This window comes from Polypterus senegalus, chromosome 2 (assembly GCF_016835505.1).
Source record: "Polypterus senegalus isolate Bchr_013 chromosome 2, ASM1683550v1, whole genome shotgun sequence".
NCBI lineage: Eukaryota > Metazoa > Chordata > Cladistia > Polypteriformes > Polypteridae > Polypterus > Polypterus senegalus.
Window position 1 is genome coordinate 9,578,236 of NC_053155.1, and position 14,904 is coordinate 9,593,139.

Here is a 14,904-nt window from a genome sequence, read left to right on the forward strand (position 1 = left end):
AGTCAGGGCGACTGCTTCTCTCTCTGCCGGCTGATTACACGGCGTGGAGGCAGCTTGAGACGGGTTATCTCCGTCCATAACGAGGCCCAAATTAACCCCGGAGTGGTATGTGTCTCACCGCTTTTGATTTTAGACCAGTCCCGCCCTAGTATCACCGGGTGTGGAGGATCAGGTAGGACGGCTACGGTGAGCTTACGAACTGACCCTCCGTAACTGATGACACAACGGCGGACCTGTACCAGCGGATGTCTCCGTGGACACAGGTTATACCGGTCTTAAATTTAGCCACTGTTGCGGTTGCACAAAGCGGCGGGCAACAATTGAAATGTTGCTGCCGGAGTCGAACAAACCTGTGGTCTTGTGTCCGTTGACGATCACCACGCCAGTATGTGGGACCGCCAACGGATTAGCCAGAGCACACCAACCCTCCTCACCCTCCACCTGCATTCCTCCTTGCCTCCAAGCGGTTTGCGCCAGCGCCGCGGACGCAATACGGGCTCCGGATTGTACAGGGTGGGGCTAGGTCTTGGAACGTACCCCGGCTGAGTTTGACATGAGGACGGTTCTGCTCCCCAGAGTGTGAGGCCGCCCTCTGCGTCTCCATAAGCTCTATGAGCTCAGCCATGTTCTTGAACCTCGCCCCAAACCGGCTGGGTGAAGCCACGGGGAAGCGCTTCCAGGAGCAGATAGCAAGCTACCTGCTCTATTATTTGGTAGGGCGTGTTTTCAAATGGCCGTAGCCAATGCCCTACCATTGCCCATAAGGACCAGGCTTGTTTGTTGGTTGGCCGTTCAGGGTCCAACCTCCATGTTTTTATTTTATTCACCTGCCAGTCTGGGGCACCCCTAGGTGGTAAATGGGGCTTTGGTTTCGCAGGGAGGCAGGCACTCTCCCCCAAGAGAGCATACTGAGTCCCTTTGCCTCCCTCCAGGGCAGCCCAATTCTGTGAGCCCCACCCGCACACCCCTGGCCACTCCAGATGGGCTAGTTATGAGTGCGGGAGCGGAGCCCGCACCGGTCACGCCAACCACGGGCACCCTCCCGCCTGAATACTCGCCCCGCACTCCCACCTGGGTATATTGCAGGTCCTGTCCCCTTCTCCTCCGGGACTTCTCCATCCTGCCGACTACGCCACTGTCACAAGAACGAGACATTGACAGATAAAGAGTTGGGGCAGCCACCCGTATATTGTGGTATCCTGGCTGCAAAAGTCGTTTTCTTTTAACAAAATACAGAGCACTGAAGTGCACACAACCGAGTCCAAAACAAGACTGAAGAAACAAAGGAAAAGGGGCAGGTTTTAAAGGGGGAGACAGGAAGTGAGGTCGTATGGATCCGGCACGTGGTCTTCCACCATTGGCTCAGAGCGGAGGTGACATCAGAGGGACTGGAGCTGGTGTGGCCGACTTCCATTGGCTCAGTCCCGGAAGTGATGTCAGGTGATCCAGGGGAAATCCCCGGGGATGGTCTACAGGCAAGGGAGAAAAGAGTCAGTGCACTCTGCCACACCCCGCATGCCTCGAACTGCCTTCACTCAAGCCCTTTAGCTGCCTCCCATGCGCACGTGTGTGACAATATATATATATATATATATGTGTGTGTGTGTGTATATGTAGATGTATATAGATATGTAGATATGAAGATATGTATGTATGTATGTATGTATGTATGTATATATGTGTGTGTGTGTGTGTGTATATATATGACAGCAGCAATCCAAGCTGTGAGAAAACAGTAAAAAGGAGGTGTGTCAGACGTCGTGGTACATTTTCTGATGCAGCTAGACGAAAATAACATAAAAATACACAAAACAATTACTTTGACAATCATGTTACATTATTTTTAAAATGTTTCCTTTTCTTTTTCATAACTTCTTTAACACATGACATCGCTGAAGCTGGTATTTTGCTATATATATATATATATATATATCACAGCGACACTCATAACAGTGACAAAACAATTACATTGACAATCATGTTACATTAGTTTCAAAATGTTTCCTTTTCTTTCTCTTTCCTTCTTTAACACACTACTTCTCCACTGCCAAGCGCGGGTATATATATATATATATATAGATAGATAGAGATATATCTATATATAGATAGATATGAGAACAACATATATATATGTATATATATATATATAAATATATATATATATAAGATAGATAGATAGATAGATAGATAGATAGATAGATAGATAGATAGATAGATAGATAGATAGATAGATAGATAGATAGATATGAGAACAACACTCATATCAATGACAAAACAATTACATTAACAACCATGTTACATTATTTTTAAAATTTTTCCTTTTCTTTTTCGTACCTTCTTTAACACACTACTTCTCCGCTGCGAAGCGCGGGTATTCTGCTAGTCTTATATAAGTGGGGTGAGATGACATAATACCACCTAGTAAATAACCAGTAACAGGTATACAAATTAATAAACAATGTCATTTCAACAATAATAAAAATATATCTGCTAGAAAAACAAATCAAAAATGCTCAGAAATCAGAAAAGGAATATAGTGTGAAGAAATGCATCCTTCAGCACTCACATATCAATAAATGTGCTTCAAAGGAACATAAATAAGAATTTGAGATGAAGCATTGACGACATGTGAATCCTACCAACTACACCAATCCCCTTCTTTGATAGGTCAGCCTAGAAGTCATTCTTGAGATCAGTCTGTGCAATGTTATAGTTTCTGAGTAATGAACATAAGAAAATATATCAAATAAAACATATACTTGAAAGACAAAACTTAAACATGTGAACAAACAGCCAACCGGTTCAATGCATTTCAATTTATTTTATTTTAAGCAATGGCATTTTTTGTTTATTTTCTTTCCTGGATTGGTCCCTTTGGGCTGAAAAACAAAGAAGAAGCTGATCAAATCAGTAGAAAGAGACCCCAGGTCTAGAACATTTATATGTCACTTTGTAATATCTGTTGTGAATTTAGCCTTCATAGACACATCTCGCCATGAGAGCTGGGAAGGCTTTGAAATATTCATGGCTTTATTTAGGACGCTGATCCTGATTAGGTGAAGTCACCTTTAACTAAACTAAAGTTAAACACAACTTTGATGATGTTCTAAAGTGGCAGGAAGCAAACAAGTAAAACTAATGAAGAGTGAAACACCCTGTCCCCATCACACCAATGGATCTGTTAATATTTTTATGCCTCCTAGACAAGTGAATTATTCATTCATCCAGAATGTTTTTACTCATAATTTGTTTTTTGTATCTGTAGCCCACATTTTCTTACCAAATTATGTTAGTCTTGCAGGTCATCCACCAACTCTTCTTGGATCTTTTACTTTAAGCTTTCGACTGTAAATGCAGAAAACACATCATGAGTGCATTTCCATCAGTTTCTTTGCTTATTGTTTCTTGCTGGAGGATAATAAATCTAAACACACACACGCACACACACACAGCATTGGCAGCAATCAGCTTATATCTTGTTTCTTTGGCTTCAAAAGTCATCAGTCTCAACCTATTGGGGTTATGGTTTTAGTTTTCAGTACAGCACATAATAATAATTCTTTGCATTTATATAGCGCTTTTCTCACAGCACTCACAGGTTAAGGGCCTTGCTCAAGGGCCCAACAGAGCAGAGTCTTTTTTTGGCATTAACAGGATTCGAACCAGCAACCTTACAATTGCAAGTGCAGATCCCTAGCATCAGAGCCACCACTCCGCCAACATAGTGCAGGCCAAGACCTTATCTCAAAAAAAATAAAAACTTGAAACCAACACAGAGTGATGCCACCTAATGCTAAGTGCATATCAGTGTGTAACAATGTCATTTAAACAGGAGAATGCTGTGCTACCCCATTAAAGACAAGACAGAACTGTAGAATAGGAAAATGGATGGACCTGTGGCCTCATGCATAACACCGTGCATAGAATTCACACTAAAACATGGTAACACAGACAGAACTGAAAATGTTCGTACGCACAAAAAAAACAGATGTATAATTCTGTGCATATGCCAACTTCCACTTCTTCCGCTACATAAATCCTGGTCAACGTGAAAAGTAACGCACGCGCCTGCTGCCACTCCCCAACTCCTCCCAGAATTACACCACTTTGAATATGCAAATCAATTTAAACAGCCCTTAAGCTCAGCGTTCTGTGAAAAGGCAATGGCAAAAGTGCGGGGGGGAAACAGAAGAATTTCAGTGAATACCAAGTGGAGGCAAAGAAAAACGTGCTATTTGTTGGTTTGAACAGTGGTATAAACAACAAAAGGAAGTTGATCGAGTGACATAGCGTGTCCAAAATAAAAAAGAAGTTGTCACTGTCTGAGTGTCATATGAAAGCTAATTAGAGTACAGAGAAAAACAAAAAAATAGGGACACAGTGGGGAAAAAAGCTCAAAATGTCAACTTTAATCTTGAGATTTCTACTTTAATCACATAGTTTATTTTGTTATTAAAGAAAAACATCATAAACTTCATCTTAAAATAATTTAATTTACTAGTTTCTCAAATCCCATCGTAACTAAAGTAGCACGTTAAATGCTTTGTTTTATATTTGTTCTTCTATGTGTGTGAATCACCATATGCTTCTTAAACAGGCTTTCTCTTACGCCAACAGGACACAGAATCCATTACATTCGTGATATTACAGCTCTCTGATTAATTAAAATACTGAGATGTTTACTTGATATCATTTTCATGATGATAGGAGTTAAAGTAGGGGTACTCAAACGGCGGACTGTGGTCCACAATCTGGACCGCCAAGACGTTTTTGGTGGACCGCGACTGTCTTCTGCGTAAGTCAAAAGTCCGAATGCAAACGCAGAGCTCCGTTCACATAAGATCGACGCCCTTAAGTCGTCGTTGGTAGCAAGTTCATCGCTGATGATGAAAGCGACCACCACACAATCAAATGTTACAGAAGCTTCGCTACGCATTTTTTGGATTCATGGAAGACATAAGAAAGCATTTACTGATGCAGAGGTTATTAAAGAATGCATGATGTCTGCTTCTTCGGTTCTGTTTAGCGACAATAAGTGTGTTGAACTGATTCAGCAGATACCATTATCAGACAGTACTGCTAGTCGTCGTGCAGATGACCTTTCTGACAAGGTCAGTTAATATAAGATCTTAAACAGGCTGAATTGTTTGCTCTTGCGTGCGATGAATCTACTGATAAAACTGACATGTCTCAACTCTGTGTGTTCACAAGATTTCTTGATGGCCATAATTTTGTTGAAGAGTTTCTGACATTACTACCGTTAGCAAAACAGACCCGCGGTGAGGACGTGTTTTCAGCATTATCGCAGTTTATGCACGCAGCTGGATTGGATGTAACAAAAATGGTTTCCCTTACAACAGACGGGGCACCAGCAATGACTGGTAAAGATAGAGGACTTGTCACTCGTATGAAGGCACTTCAGCCCAACCTTGTTGCTTATCACTTCATCATTCATCAGTCGGCCCTCTGTTCAAAACTTTGAGACAAACTGGCGGAAGTGATGTCTACTCTTGTGAAATTAGTGAATTTTTTATGATGTAATTCGTCTCTGCAGCATCGTCTGTTTCGTTCTTTTCTTGAAGAGATGTCTGCAGAATTTGGAGATTTGCTGCTTCACAATGACGTCAGATGGTTAAGCAAGGGCCGTGTGTTGGAAAGGTTCTGGAATCTCCGTGAAGATGTAGCTGACATCCTGCAGTCCTTGAATACAAAGAAAGCTGCAGAATTTTTAACATTTATTCAAGACGGTGACAAGGTCGCACCGCTGGCATTTCTTGTTGATATTATGGGACATATAAATACACTGAATTTGTCACTTCAGGGTGCAGACAAAACCGTTGTCGAATTGCAAGAAAAATGTTATGCCTTTGAAACAAAACTGAGCATTTTCATCAATTACTTGGAAGGTGGCAAGATGCTGCATTTCCCAAACTTGAAGCGCTGCATGACAGCTGATCAACAGGCATGTTTTCAGTTGATTTCCACATTTCTACATCATTTGAAGGTCGAGTTTGATGAACGTTTTAAGGATTTCAGAAAACTGAAGCCTGTGTTTTTGTTTTTTGCTGATCCTTTCATTGTCCAGCCTGACGGTGAATGGACATCTGTGGCTGCCTCAATTTTTCCGAACTCAAACCCGTCACCATTGCAAATGGAAGCAGCTGATTTGCAAGCTTCTCATGTTTTGAAAGCAAAATTGAACGAAGTCGGCATAACAATTTTTTGGTCAAAGTTTGTTCCAGATTCTCAGTATCCTGCTGAAAAGAAACTGGCGATTTCCGTGCTCACTACGTTTGGTTCAACATATTCTTGTGAGTGTGTGTTCTGCACTATGAACACTATCAAGACGAAACATCGAAGTGTAATTACCGACCAGAACCTCAGGAATGTAATGAGAATTGCACTGACTGGTTACTCATCGAACTATGCTGCCATTATGAAATCGAAACAACAGTTACACACTTTATACTGAGTGACAATCATTTACGTACCAACTGTTGTAATTGGTGTGTTAATTGCAAGTAGTCATATGACTTTTTTGAATTGTTTTCCATGTTTTGTGCATGTCTTGGTCTTCTGTAAAAATTTAATCATTTGCGTTGAATCCATTACTAGCCTCCTACAGACCTACACCTACAGTCCTACAGACCTACACGGTAAACCTGGCTATAGCGGTCCCCGATGGTTGGTGGCGAACTGAATGAGGACCGGCATTCAAAAACTTTGAGTACCCCTGAGTTAAAGCATGTTATTAAACATGGGAACGCGGTGGCACAGTGATAGTGACAAGCTAGCACCCCGGCCAGAGATTGTTCATGCCTCATGCAAGATGCTGGCTGTTCCGTTCGTGACCTTCGATGAAATATTTTAATGCAGCAGTACTGTTTCTTTCAAAAGTACTAACCCCCAATTCCTGTCCTTCCTTTTCTTTTTCCAATTACCCATTCGCCACACAATCAGCTCAGTAATAGATGTTAAGCCATCTGTAAGCTGAGAACACCGATTCTTCAAAACTTTTGAGGAACATTGAAATATCTTCGTAGTACGTGATTAATTATTCTATCCATCTATCCTTCCAGTGTCACGCCAGCACCAGCAAGAATACAGCGCGAGGCAGGAACAATCCGTGAACGGAGTGCCAGCAAATTGCTAGTGCTGTGACACCGTGTCCTCACATGTATAATTATTAGCAATATAGATTATTTAAATGATGTTAACATTTATCTGTATAATATTATAAATATATTTTGCTGCATTTCACCTTAAAAATGATATTGTCATCATATGTAAATACGTGCTTTATAAAGTGGCTCAGGTTGTGCAATATTATAACTTTAGTGCAAGTTTACAGTGAGGTACTTATAAGTACAGACAGTTCTACAAGGAGCAGTTGATGGACTGATTGAGTGCGTTTAGAGTTCTTGGGATGAAACTGTTTCTGAACCGCGAGGTCCATACAGGAAAGGCTCTAAAGCGTTTGCTATAAGAGAGCAGTTCAATAGTTAGCATGGCTGAGGCAGTGTGTGCTTGATGCTGTATATTGATAATTCTCTTTCCAATCAGCTGCTGTAGAGCTGTGATTCACACTCAGATCCAGTGATTTAAATACATCGATTGGTGCAGTGAGAGTAATATGGAAAAAGATGATCCGCTGTGGCAACCTCTAACAGGAACAGCTGAAAGAAGAAGAAGAAGGTGCAGTGAGAGTAACAACGCTAAAGCAGCTATGGTATTTAGAATACTTTGCCCATTCCGTGAAACATTATATTGTTACAGGTTAATTGCAATCAGATGCCTTAAACTAATAAACAATATGGGGTTAATTTTAGTGTATTTATAAAGCTGCGTCAGGGATGTGGATCTAAAAAAGAAAGGGAAACCACACTGGGCCAAAGCACTGCTTTGATGGTGGATGCCACCAGTTAGCATAACCGAGCGCAGAACTTTTGTACACCACAGTTTGAGTTATCGTGAAAATGTATATGGGCTTTACACCAAGTTTAGGGTTTATACATCGCAATTTGAACATGGAAACAGGAGTACACAACATTTTTGTGCGTACGCACCATTTATACATGAGGCCCCAGGAGATTAAAACAAAATTAAATTGATTAACATGTTTGGCTCAAGCCAAAACATTTGAAAAGGAGTTAACTAAAAAGGCACTGAATATCCTTAAAGGGAAACTCTAAAGAATTCATTTGTCAAACTCTTTCTTTATGACATCCAGAAACTTGGATGATACTGACAGCTGCTAGTTGAGCATGTAGTGGAGAGAGGATGAGTGGCAAGAGGTCACATGGCAGGGATGAAGAATGGCCAGAGTGGGTGTGGAAAGAGGAAAAGGAGGTTCAAGAAGAATTCTATTGGAGAACAAGTGGACCGGTCACCCCATGGGCATAGAGAGGAGCTCTGCAGTGTATAGACAGGCCTCAAGAGGTTCTAGCCATTGTTATAGGTTTAGGTTTAAGGATCATTACTGTCACATGCGTGGACTATTTAAATCAATAGGCAATGCTCCCCAGCACCATGTTTAGTGCGTAGAACTTCCTTACCTTGAAACGTCTCCCTCTCTTACCTTAAAAATCTCCAAACATATTTATCATTAACAGACAAACATGAAAACAGAACAGTATATGTGTATTGAAAAGACAAAAGAGAAAAAAAAATGTTATTCCAATTAATGAAAATCAATGCTTTCATTTGTTAAAGTTGTGGAACATACTTTGAGGAATCAATGGCCAGCTACTACCAAAGACTCAAGGGACAGTGCTGACAAGCATAGGGAGAGAGGACATCTGGAGCACAATCCTCTCAGTATAAGGACAGCATTTGACTTATTCAGACTGGGGAGTAAAGCTTTGAATTGTATTTATAAAAAAAAGAAAAGAAAATCATCAAAAATCCTGCAATGCAAAACTGACCATAGAAAATTAAAACTGAGTTGGTAACAAACTTTCTCAACATCTAAGGTGAAAGACAAAGACCAGAATGGTTCCATGATAGAGAACAGCATGATCAACTTATTGGAGATGAAAAGAGATTCAATAAGACTAATTTGCTCCAAAGGTAATCATTTATGAATTATCTTTACTAGGTGTAAACGTGACATCCTGCCATGTTGTCACATCTCTATACATACAGTATGTGTGAGACAGGTCTGTAAATGTGACACGATGTGAGACCCTAACCAGGTCTTAGCAGTAAAGATTCAGTGTTGTTAGATCGAATGTCAATATTCAAATTTAATTCAAATGTGTTTACAAAAAGAAAAAAAAACTTGAACATAAAAGCTAACATTTAAATGTCAATGAATGGTTGTTTGTTTTTCCTTGAACTCAATTTCACATTGCATTACTCAAGACGAGCTATGAAACTTTCTGCAAATCATTTCTTGGATTGTAGTTAGTGTTTGGCATTATTAGTCAAATAGAGAGCTGTCTTCTTCTTCTTCTTCTTCTTCTTCTTCTTCTTCTTCTTCTTCTTCTCAACACCTGACAATGCCGTTGTGAACAGATCTTTCTACCCCTCAGCTCAGCTCTTGGGTCTATCATTGTAGTAATTACAATTTTTTTAATAATTTTCCAGTATCATGAAAGTCATTTTTTCACCAGAGATCCCCCCATTTAGTGCTCTGTTTTGTTAGAACTGTTAAGCATCACAGTAAGCAAAAGGTGGCATCATTTTGTTCATTCAGAAGCTGCCATATTTCAGATTTTCATTTTATTATTTTAACAGATCTCTTTAAAAATCCTTTTCAATATCAGCAGTGCTCAGTTCAGTGACCTCCGCAAACTCAGAGTTCAGCTGCTGACTCGTCTCACACACAATGCCTGAACGTAAAAGAAAGAAACAAACGCGAGTCACATGCATGATGTTCTTGTGATGATGAAATAAAGAGAAACGCCATTTAAGTTTAGCCTCGTCTGTTATTGCTTGAGCATCTGCTCCTGTCCACAGCACTGAACTGGCATCTCACGCTGCAAAGTATCGAGTTGAATCTCACACACGCGATCGAATGGCCATCGGCTGCGGTTTTCATTTTTTTGTTTACTCATCATCATCTTGAACTAACTATAGCTTATGTGTCTGTCTTGTGCTTGCTAACCTACTACTTTCCTGTTATGCACACAAAATACTTTACAAGTGTTTCTAAGCTGTATTGAATAAGGGCCCTGCTCAATTGAGATTAATGGGGAAATTGTTAAAAATCCTTATAATTAAATATTTGTTACATTCAGGCTCATTTGTAAATCAAGTAAACACTCACAGCACTTTAATTTAAAATAAAGAGAGATGTGTGAAGAAGATGATGACTTGGACATCTAGGAGGAAAGACCAGCATAGCCAAAGAAAAGATCGTTTAACGTTTAAATATTTCAAATGTGGATTACAGGCAGACAAAGTCTTTTGGCTCAGCTCTCCTTTCTGATTATGTCCATTTCCATTAACAGTGCAAAATATGAATAAAGTGTAAAATATTAATAATATACAGTACACATAAACACATAGCTCCCAGAATATATAACAGATATTTAAATATATTTTTGCAAATACGACATGAAATGATTCTAGCCAGCAAAATGATGCTGATAGCTAGCACAGGATGACTGAAGATTCTGAAATACACGGCTAGATATCTGCTCTCAACATATTAATGGAAGTTTGGGCAGAATGCCACCAGGTTCAGAAGACTTTCCCTTATTCAAGGCAGCGAGTGGGTAATAAAAGTGTAATAGTGGAGTTATGACGTTATTATAAAAATGTATTTGATTTCTGATCTGTCATATGCCTAAATTGGATAAGAAATAAATTATTTTACTGAAAATAGAAAAGAAACTGCACTGAATTTGTTATGACACTTTTGAAGTTTTCTCTTTCCTGTCTAATAGTTCACACTTGTGAAAACACAGCACAAGGTGGCAACCATGACATGCACATAAGAAATTCTAGTGTGCAGTACATTGGAACCATGGGTCACGAACATCTCGGAACACATACAAATCGGGTTACGACCAAAAAGTTTGCCAAACTTTTGCATCTGGACCACACACTCGGGTGATGAACAAGCTAGTTTCCCTTCCGGTTCATACGTGCCAATGATTCCCGCAACGTGTTCAGTCTCCCCCTGTGCATTCACTGTGAACTCTGTGTTCTATTTTGTTTCCCTTCTGGTTCATACATGCCGGTGATTTACACACATATTCAGTCTCTCCCTGCAGTACATTGTTCTCGGTCAGACGTGCATCGCGCAGAGGGACTTTACTTCAAAACTGTAATCTCCTCTCCACCCAGCTCCTGCTCACTTCCTTCATGCCAGAACTCAACTCATGCAAGTTTAGTTTTCTTGGTTGTTTAAGGTTAGTTTTTGTATAAATGAAGGATTTTTCAAATGTTAATTTTTTCCCTGTGCTTAAAACTCATTAAAAAAAGTATTTACAGCGAGCGGTTCGTAAGGTTGTGGTGTGAACTCTTGCAATGTTAGTTTTCGCTGTTCAAGGTTTTTTCAGTGTTATTCAATGTTTTTACATTTAGTTTACTATTACACTGTACCTTCTGTGGTATAATTAACTATTTTTGTGCTTAAAAATCTTAAAAAAAAAATATTTACACACAGTTCGCACAGTCCGGAATGGATTAATTGTATTGACATACAATCCTATGGGGGAAATTACTTCGGGTCACGACCAAATCGGGTTGCGACAATAGTTCTGGAACAAAGTACGGTCGTGACCCGAGGTTCCACTGTATAGGTAAACTAAATGAAAGCTGTTTTAATAGTAAAGAGATTATTTAAGTTTTAATTTCCAAAATAATGGAATTTTTTTTTCTTCATAGACTAAAAGGGCATATTTGTTGAAAACTACAACTGCTACTTCAACTTCAATTGAGCACATAATTTCTAGTTTGGTTTTATTTGCTTGAGAGCTAAAGATGAATCACAATTAAGTGGGATGATTCTCCTGATAGTGTGGAAGAAATTGTGGTTATCAGTTTGGGTATTTATATTTATTATAAATTTTGTTTTATCACCTTCTAATTCTATATGACCGTTGTTCCACATTTCTTTGTTTTTTTGTATGCTTGTAAAGCTGATTTCTGCCAGGAAGTTATGGGTTCCTTTTAGAATGTGGTGCCTTCCAGGGGAATGTCAACCACAGGATAAATGTATGTTCTTGTATCTGTAGGAGGCAGGCAAGCAGGCAATGTCATCTTTGTAAGTCTAGTCCAGGATGTGATGTTGTGGAAGACAGATAAGATCTAATTGTTCATTTCTTTAATGAAGAAATCCACCAATAATTTTGGCGTCATTAGACAGTGACATCAGTTTCCTACTTTTATTCATTATTTCATTGTGCTGACTTGTCAGCAAATAGCCCTCCAATCATGTATGATGTTATGGAGGATGGACATGCATGTGTGTGAGCTTTAGAACTTTTAAAAATGTTAATCAGAGGATACTCAGAATCTTTGATTTGAGTTTTGATAGTAATAAAAACATCCTATTTGGTAATTCATTAATGTGACTTACTTAAATTCCACACTTGCCTCCCATACAACAGAGATCACAGATGGAATTGACATTAATTGTTTAGCGGTGGGTCCTCTGATTTATACTCACATTCCGCCTATCAGTAATGATTTACTTAGAACGTATATTGTGCCTTTTGCTGATGCAGGTGATCCCACCCCTGGTTTGTCTGGAATACCAGATGGCTGGGAAAAAAGAAATAAAGTAAAAAGAGGCTTTAGTTATCATAAAACAGATTAAAGATGATGGCTATCATTAAGTTGTTTGAAAAGACAAAGATGGATTCTAAGGAGAGATTTACTAACAGGAAATTTGCAAAATACGTTTTTCTTGAACACTTTCCTAAAGTATAAAGACATCAAACGTACAACTGCCATATGTCTGAACTCACCAAAGCCATCGCAGTAGAGCACAGGCACAGCAGAACCAGCAATGCGGCGAGTCTCATGGTGGTACTGACACTCCTGTCCTGGTGAGCCACACCAACTCCTTATATCACAGATCTTTATAGGGCAGGTGGGAGGTCTACTGGGGTAGAAAGTTGAACAAATCCTTAGACTGAGCAAATGAAAAAATTGACAATGCAGAGTGCGATAATCAGCTGTAAACATTGACAAAACATTACAGGTAGACCCTCTTTGCTAGGAGGACTTTTAGACTTGACTTGGCATTGAATCCCTGCGTGTGTGTGAGTAGCATAGAGTAAAAGACGTCTAGGATTGTATTGACACTGGCGAGAGTGCAAAGTGAATTCGCAAAGCAAAATACTCTGCATGTTATTTATTTATTTATTCTTTTTTGCATATTATTGCTAAATCAGACTCTGAGTTTTCAAACTCCGATTTTGATGCAAGCGATCTGGAAATTGAAAATAAAAGACAGGTAGCTGATTTTTTCCAGAAAGTGCCTGTCGGCTTATGAATGATAAGACAAACAGGTATGTATTATGCATGTAATAAGTATGTGAAGTTACTTACGGTAGAGGCTCATGGAACATATAACACAGTGACATCTCTCTATTATAAAAAGTAATCCTGTCCTGGAAAGCAAAAGCAAGGCTACGATACGTGATCTTCTAGGAAGACATTTAAAAGACCCGCGAGACAAAAGAGACTTGCCACGGTGCGTCTCACGGGAACATTGAATGAGATTCTTGTGAGATACGCCCTACTTACAAGCAATATCAACAAATAAGACGACGGTACGAAAAAAAAAAATCAGTAATGTAAAGGCAGTCACGCAGCACACATAGCTCCACGGCTCTCAGTGTATATAAAGTGTATAAGGTCAATACGGTAGAAATGAAACGTCGGCGAGTAAATGAAGAAGAAAGAAAAGCGCTGTGAAAAGAGACCCGAAAGCGATGGAGAGAAAAAAATGCTAAAAAGAACAAGTTTAATTTCAAAGAAAACACAGTTTGGTCAGGTGTATATTTATGATGACGGAGAAGCGATCAGAACGCGAGCAGCAGACACACAAAGTAGGAAAAAAGACAGCGGCTGTAAAGGCTTTTAAAAGATCGAAGGGCAGCACGACAGCAGCAACCCCCCAACCGCGCGCGAGCAGCGTTATACGTCCTGCAAGAAAGAATTTAACCACACCCAGGGCCAAAAATAAAGGACAACTATTGTTTTTAGAACTTCACGCGAGACAAGGCAGTGAGCCATCATTTAAAACAACTCCACAGACATCTAACCCTAGCAGTTGTTGGATTGCATCTGTCAGACAAGCATCATGTGCTCCCAGCTCTTAAAACAACGACAAGAGACAAGCAAAACATGCAGCTTGCCAGCAACAGAAAGACAGCAGATGATGCGACGACATATCCTTAGTGTGCGTTCACCCGTGCCTCCCCTTCACAATGCGAGCAGCGTTATACGTCTGGCGAGGAAGAGATGTAACCACGCCCGGGAGGCCGAAAATAAAGGACAAGTATTGTTTTTACAAAGGTTTTTAAAGTAAAAGTGAAAATAATGCATATGTAACAATTCCCAAGAAAATAACAATCTCTTTAAATTGTATATTGCCTGCCTAAGGTAAAGTCATCCCTGATGGAGAAATCGTGGGTAAGAGTGGTCCTATCATCGGATTAGCTTTATTTCAGATGTGGAATGGCAAAATCGGGGAGGCAGCTTGATGAACGAGGTCTCCAGGACTTCAGGACTCTAAAAAAATCCAAATCATATTAAGTGATATCATCTAATGTGAAATTCTACTCTGTGCTTCTCAAATTTTTATTTTTATACTGTATTGAGGATTTGTTCTGTTCTGTGTATTGTATTGTATTGACCCCCTTCTTCTGACACCCACTGCACACCCAGCCTACCTGGAAAGGGGTCTCTCTTTGAACTGCCTTTCCCGAGGTTTCTTCC

The 14,904-nt window shown here is 39.8% G+C and overlaps 1 long non-coding RNA gene across 1 annotated transcript in view; it reads right to left on the reverse strand.

Moving 5' to 3' along the window:
• Positions 1–2,336: 2,336 nt before the first annotated feature.
• The window catches only part of LOC120522405, a 43,560-nt gene continuing 30,992 nt past the window's right edge, over positions 2,337–14,904 (reverse strand). Inside the window, exons 3-6 of the long non-coding RNA XR_005632363.1 lie at positions 12,924–13,060; positions 12,623–12,717; positions 3,281–3,345; positions 2,337–2,879 (exon numbers count right to left, since the gene is read on the reverse strand). This is a non-coding gene — a long non-coding RNA (uncharacterized LOC120522405). The remainder of the gene's footprint in view (positions 2,880–3,280; positions 3,346–12,622; positions 12,718–12,923; positions 13,061–14,904) is intronic.